General features: G+C 35.6%; 1 long non-coding RNA gene across 1 annotated transcript; it reads right to left on the bottom strand.

Annotated features, from left to right (window-relative positions):
• Window positions 1-4,507: 4,507 nt before the first annotated feature.
• LOC135268636 (uncharacterized) lies at window positions 4,508-6,385 on the bottom strand. Its single transcript, XR_010336930.1, has 3 exons — window positions 6,323-6,385; window positions 4,871-5,053; window positions 4,508-4,700 (listed from the first exon to the last, which is right to left on the bottom strand). It is a non-coding gene; the product is annotated as an uncharacterized LOC135268636 (long non-coding RNA).
• Between the last annotated feature and the right edge of the window lie 774 nt (window positions 6,386-7,159).

A 7,159-nucleotide genomic window follows, 5' to 3' on the forward strand; every position in this document is an offset into this window, starting at 1 on the left:
TAGTTAAGCAATACTTAATTTATGGAGATACAGGTATATATACCCTTATTGGTCAGGTTTATATCTACTTACTGAGAGAATAGATCTAATTTTCCACAGTGCTTATACCTCTATATAATAAGAAAAACTGTTGTCTTTCTATTAATTTCAGTATTTTTTCTTTCAGCAACACTACTACAAAAGCTGAAAAAATTCATCACCAGCACATTCAGGCAGAAGGAAAATGATACCAGGTGGAAATATGGATCTACACAAAGGAATAAACAACACTAGAGATTATGACTATGTGGTTAGTATATATATATTTTTATTATTATATCTAAATAAAATATTATTTAAACAAAAATATTATAGAATCATATGGCATTTATAACATGAAGAAGCAAAATGGATGATAAGAATAGCACAATTACTGGAGGGAAATGGAAGTATACTACAATAAAGTTTTTATACTATATGTAAAATAATATACTATGACTAGAACATAGAATGTGGTTAAGTTTTTTCTAATACATAATGAATACTTTATTTTTATTTATTTTTAAAAAATTTTATTATACTTTAAGTTCTGGGGTACATGTGCAGACCGTGCAGGTTCGTTACATAGGTATACACGTGCCATGGTGGTGGTTTGCTGCATCCATTGCCCCGTCATCTACATTAGGTATTTCTCCTAATGCTATCCCTCCCCAAACCCCCACTCCCTGCTTTCCCTAGCCACCTAACCCCCAGGCCCCAATGTGTGATGTTCCCCTCCCTGTGTCCATGTGTTCTCATTGTTCAACACCCACTTATGAGTGAGAACATGTGGTGTTTGGTTTTCTGTTCTTGTCCAGTTTGCTGAGAATGATGGTTTCCAGTTTCATCCAAGTCCCTGCAAAGGACATGAACTCATCCTTTTTTATGGTTGCATAGTATTCCATGGTATATATGTGCCACATTTTCTTTATCCACTCTATCATTGATGGGCATCTGGGTTGGTTCCAAGTCTTTGCTATTGTGAAGAGTGCCACATTAAACATATGTGTGCATGTGTCTTTATAATAGAATGATTTATAATCCTTTGGGTATATACCCAGTAATGGGATTGCTGGGGCAAATGATATTTCTATTTCTAGATCCTTGAGGAATCGCCACACTGTCTTCCATAATGGTTGAATTAATTTACACTCCCACTGACAGTGTAAAAGTGTTCTTACTTCTCCACATCCTTTCCAGCATCTGTTGTCTCCTGATTTTTTAATGATTGCCATTCTAACTGGCATGAGGAGGTATCTCAGTGTGGTTTTGATTTGCATTTCTCTAATGACCAGTGATAATGAGCTTTTTTTCATATGTTTGTTGGCTGCATAAATGTCTTCTTTTGAAAAGTGTCTGTTTATATACTTTGCCCACTTTTTTGATAGGGTTGTTTTTTTCTTGTAAATTTGTTTAAGTTCTCTGTAGATTCTGGATATTAGCCCTTTGTCAGATGGGAAGATTGCAAAAATTTTTTTCCATTCTGTTGGTTGCTGGTTCACTCTACTGATAGTTCTTTTTGTTTGTTTTTGCTGTGCCAAAGCTCTTAAGTTTAATTAGATCACATTTGTCTATTTTTGCTTTTATTGCCATTGCTTTTGGTGTCTTAGTCATGAAGTACTTGCCCATGCCTGTGTCCTGAATGGTATTCCCTAGGTTTTCTTCTAGAGTTTTTATGGTGTTAGACCTCATGTTTAAATCTTTAATCCATCTAGAGTTAATTTTTGTATAAAGTGTAAGGAAGGGATCCAGTTTCAGCTTTCTGCATATGGCTAGCCAGTTTTCCCAACACCATTTATTAAATAGGGAATTCTTTCCCCATTGCTTGTTTTTGTCAGATTTGTCAAAGATCAGATGGTTGTAGTTGTATGGTGTTATTTCTGAGGACTCTGTTTTGTTCCATTGGTCTATATCTGTTTTGGTACCAGTACCATGCTGTTTTGATTACAGTAGCCTTGTAATATAGTTTGAAGTCAGGTAGCGTGATGCCTCCAGCTTTGCTTTTTTCCGTTTTGTTTTTTTTTTATTATTCCATATGAAGTTTAAGGTGTTTTTTTTCCAATTCTGTGAAGAAAGTCAACAGCAGCTTGATGGGGATAGCATTGAATCTATAAATTACTTTGGGCAGTATGGCCATTTTCACAATAATTATTCTTCCTAACCATGAGCATGGAATGTTTTTCCATCTGTTTGTGTCCTCTCTTATTTCCTTGAGCAGTGGTTTGTAGTTCTCCTTGAAGAGGTCCTTCACATCCACTAAATTAGCAAAATAAAATTATAGCAAATAAGCCAACAAAGAAGATGAAATAGAATTTTAAAATAATACAAAAGAAGGCAAAAAAGTTATTTTGAAACAAAGAACAAGTGGGACAATTTGATATTCAATACCAAAGTGGTAGATTTGAACTTAATTTATATTAATAATCACAGTAAATGTCAATGATCTAAATACATTAATTAAAAAGCAAAGATCATTAGATTGGATAAAAATAGCAAGATCCAAATATATGCTGTATGCAAGATATAGTAACATAATATAATATAAATCATATATGTAATGTCAATATAAAGATATATTGGTTAAAAGAAAAAGAATGGAAACAAGATATAGCAGGCTAACACTAACTGAAAGTAGAAATAGATAATTTCAGCTAGAAATCTCTAGTTGAAAGTATAAATAGACAAATCCACGATTACAACTGGAAATATTGATACCTTTCACTAATTGAATAGAGTGAGTAGAAAGAACATTGGTAATAATATAAAAGACTTGAACAACACTGTCAACTAACTTGACCTAATTGACAGTTACAGAACATTCCACTCAACAACAGCAGAAAACACATTATTTTTAAATGTGCCAAGAATAATAACCATGATACACCATACTTTTTGCCTTAAAACAAGTTTCAATATATGTAAAAAAACGCAAGTTCAGACAAAGTATTATCTCTGTCCACAACAGTGTTAAATTTAAACAGAAAAATATCTGAAGAAAAAAATGAATAGAAAAAGGAAATATAATTTCACACTCTGCTGAGATTTCAATAATAAGGGATTATTAAAACAACTTTAATCTGATTTGAAAATGTAAATGAAAAGTAGAAGTTTCTGGAAAAAATAAGCTATATTATAAAAATAAAATAACGATTTTTAAAAATCAGTATTTAAAAATCTTCCTCCAAAAGTGTCTAGAATTAAGTGGCTTTATAGTGAATTCTGCCATGTATTAAAGAAACAATTAATTCCAATAGTATATAAATTATTCCAGCCTGTGGAAAGAGAAAACTGTCTTCAATTCACTTTCTCAGTATTATATAATCCTTGTACCAACAGGCAAGGACAATATAGGAAAGCAAAGGTATTGGCCAATCATACTAAATTTATTAACATTTACAAAAGAGATCATGACCAAGTGAACTCAGAAATGCAAGGTTGGCTTAACACTAAAAAAAATCAAAGTAAAGAAACAAGGAGGGGAGTAGGTATTTGCCTAATCAGATACCAAGTATTACTACAAAATTATATAATTAAGACAGTTGAGTATCATTACTCAACTAAATCAAATAAAAATTATATAATATACAAAATTATATACAAAATTATATATACAAAATTATATATATATACAAAATTACATAATTAAGACAGTCGAGTATCATTAGATACTTAACTAAATTAAATAAAAATCTGAAACATGAGTGGCTCATAAACAGAAAGTGTCAGATTATATTCCTAAGGAAACAAACACTAAAATCTAATGAGATACCATTTCTTACATCCCAGATTGGCAAACATTTAGAAAGTTAGACAGTAAGTGTTGGTGACGTTATAGAGTTAGAGAAACTCACATACAGTGGAGGTGAGGATATAATTTGGTTCATCTACTTGTTAAATAGTTCAGATAGGGCGTTCACATAGGGTATGTAAATATGCACATCCTCTTTGACCCAGCAATTCCAATAAATATACCAGAGAATGCCATGTACCTGTTCATCAGAGGTCATACTAACAATGTTTCTATTGCTTTATTCAAAATAGCAGAAAACTAGAAACAGCAAAAATAACCATCAAACAATAGACTGAATGAATGGAGACAGTCTTATGTAATAGACTATCAAACAGCAATAAAAGCCGATGAACTTTAGCCATATACGTCAAATGGATGAATCTCACAAACATAAAGAACAAATTGCCCAATATTTTATTTAGAGTCAAATATGTGAAACTAAACAATCTTCTCAAAAGGAAAGATTGGTACAGAATTTGGAGTGGCTGCCCCTGGAGGTGGAAGAGGGAATGGAATCAGGAAGAGAGATCTAGGGCAGAAGTCTGCAAGTGTTTTCTATGAAGGGCCAGACAGTATCTATTTTTGGCTTTGTGGGTCATACGGTCTCTGTTGCAACTACTCAGTTCTACTGTTGTAACAAGAAAGGAGCAGAGATAATATGTAAATAAATGGCCATGGCTGAGATCCAATAAAGTTTTATTTACAGAAACAGGCAGTGGGCTGAACGTGACCTGAGGCCCATAAATCCGCCAAACTCTGATCCAACATATGAGTGATGAATTTATGGGTGTTCATTGGGTTTTGTTTTGTTTTTCAATTGCCTAAAAGAACCTAGCCAAATGCCACCATGTTGACTCCTCAGGCAGAGCTTGAAAGGTGAAAGACCCCATTGCTGAAAAGTAAAGAAAATAGGAATCAATGCAAACATGACCCAGGGCTTAGCATGTAGCACACATCAATATCCAGTATTATTATCATTATTATTTTATTATTTCCCAGCCATCCTAAACCTTAATAGCCATTCTCCCTTTGAGTTTTTTAGTTCCATACTCTTTGCTTTACCTCTGTAGACAGGACCTGTCTTCCTTCTGAGAAGAGATAGGCACCAGGTTGTCACCCGCACACCTAGGACAGTTTTGCATAGTATCTGAAGCTGGATTATTTGGGCACAATTTGTAGTTCTACCACATAGCAGTGTGTTGCCTTGACAAATTACTTAAATTCTTGGGGTCTCAGTTTCTTCATCTCTAAAATAGGAAAAATAATAGTATTTATCTCAGGATTATAATGAAGGTTGAATAAGTTAATACTTGTATAGTGCTTAGAACACTGTTTGTTACACAGTAAGCTATATGTAGATTTTTTTTTTTGAGAAGGAGTTTTGCTCTTGTTACTCAGGCTGGAGTGCAATGATGTGATCTCAGCTCACCGCAACCTCCACCTCCTGGGTTCAGGCAATTCTCCTGCCTCAGCCTCCTGAGTAGCTGGGATTACAGGCACGCACCACTATGCCCAGCTAATTTTTTGTATTTTTCGTAGAGACGGGGTTTCACCATGTTGACCAGGATGGTCTCGATCTCTTGACCTCGTGATCCACCTGCCTCGGCCTCCCAAAGTGCTGGGATTACAGGCATATATGTAGATTTTAGTTTGTATTACTATTATCAACAAATTGATTAACTATATTAGCACACAATTTTAATACTATATCTCATCACTCTAGAAATAGAAAAGGAAAACTGTATGACAGGTTTTTCTGATCTACTACTATGTATTTGGATTCTTAAAAATGCAAAGATATAACCTAGAATAATTGATTTGAGCTTTGTTTTCATGAGTTTTACTTATCTCTCTGCTCCTTTCATTTCTAATTTTTAGATTATTGTTCAGTACAAGTATGACAAAAATTATCCACATCTGTTATTTATCTTTCCATCCTGGGGCAAGGCAGATGTGTATAGTTCCCCTCAAGATAACACGAACCATATGGAGTCACGGAATTATATGTATTATCAGTTTACAAATTCGGACTTTGCCAAAGATTGTCCACAAGCAGCGCGGAGTTCTTGGGTGCAAGAGTTTGCACTGGGATGTTTATATTCAGCAAATATATTGGTGTAAAACATGCTTGCAGCTGGTGCCTCCTCAGAGAGAGGGGGCTTGATGGTGCTTTGCTGCACATTAGGATCGCCTCAGAGGCTTTGAAAAATATCAATGCTCAGGCCGTACTCCACACCAATTAAAATAGAATCTGTTGGGTAGAATCAGTGGCATCAGTATTTTTTGATTTTCCAAATTCTCCAGGTGATTCCATTGTGCAGACAAGCTTGAGAACCACCAAGAGCTTTAGAAAAGAAGACTTTGCATCTCTTTGGCCCCTCTAGGAAAATGCCTAGGAACACAAACACACTCCCATTTGGAACCATTTTTTGCCCTCGCAATTATACGATGCACATGTCTGGATAAAAATTTCATCCTGCTCAAATCTGAATTAGCATCCCTGAAGTACTATACCTCAAGATATCCTTTTTAAAAACAGCAAGCACTGATTTGACTAAAGATGATTTAATCCTGCCCTGTTGAGAGAAAGAAAAAAGAGAGAGAGTGAAGAAACTCAATCCACCCATGCAATTTTCAAGTCAATTGCTATTCATTCAACAAGTTACATCCTGGGCTTAACACAAACTCTGTATCTGTCACCCTTAATCACATGCAGTTGGTCCTCAAACAGAGACCAGAAGGTGACAACCAAGGTAAGCTCCATACATCAGCTGGCTCCAATTCAGTGTCCTGGAAAGAGTCATACAGAATTGTGGGTCACTTTTCAGAGGATCGTTTACTGGATGCCACACTTAAGACCATTTGTTTTAATTTTGTATGAGCATTTTCACTCTCATGAAAATCTCTGGATGCTGCAGTTCCTGATGGTGGTCTCAGCGCCTACAGAATCCTTTCCCAAGTTTTCCTCTTGTTGCAGAGAGACAATGAGGCATTTGAGTTACTAGCAAGAGCTGCGTTGCCACTAAGAATTAGATTACTTATCTTGTTTTTTTAAATATTAAATAGAAATAACATTTTGGCCAGGCCTGGTGGCTCACACCTGTAATCCCAGCACTTTGGGAGGCAGAGGCGGGTGGCACCTGAGGTCAGGAGTTTGAGACCAGCCTGGGCAACATGGTGAAACCCCGTCTCTACCAAAAATACAAAAATTAGCTAGGCGTGGTGGCAGGTGCCTGTAATGCCAGATAGTCGGGAGGATGAGGCAGGGAATCGCTTGAATCCGGGAGGCGGAGGTTGCACTGAGCTGAGATTGTGCCACTGCACTCCAGCCTGGGTGACAAAAATGAACCT

Source organism: Aotus nancymaae, unplaced genomic scaffold, assembly GCF_030222135.1.
Source record: "Aotus nancymaae isolate 86718 unplaced genomic scaffold, 86718_ANA_hifiasm-v0.15.2.pri h1tg000041l, whole genome shotgun sequence".
NCBI classification, from domain to species: domain Eukaryota; kingdom Metazoa; phylum Chordata; class Mammalia; order Primates; family Aotidae; genus Aotus; species Aotus nancymaae.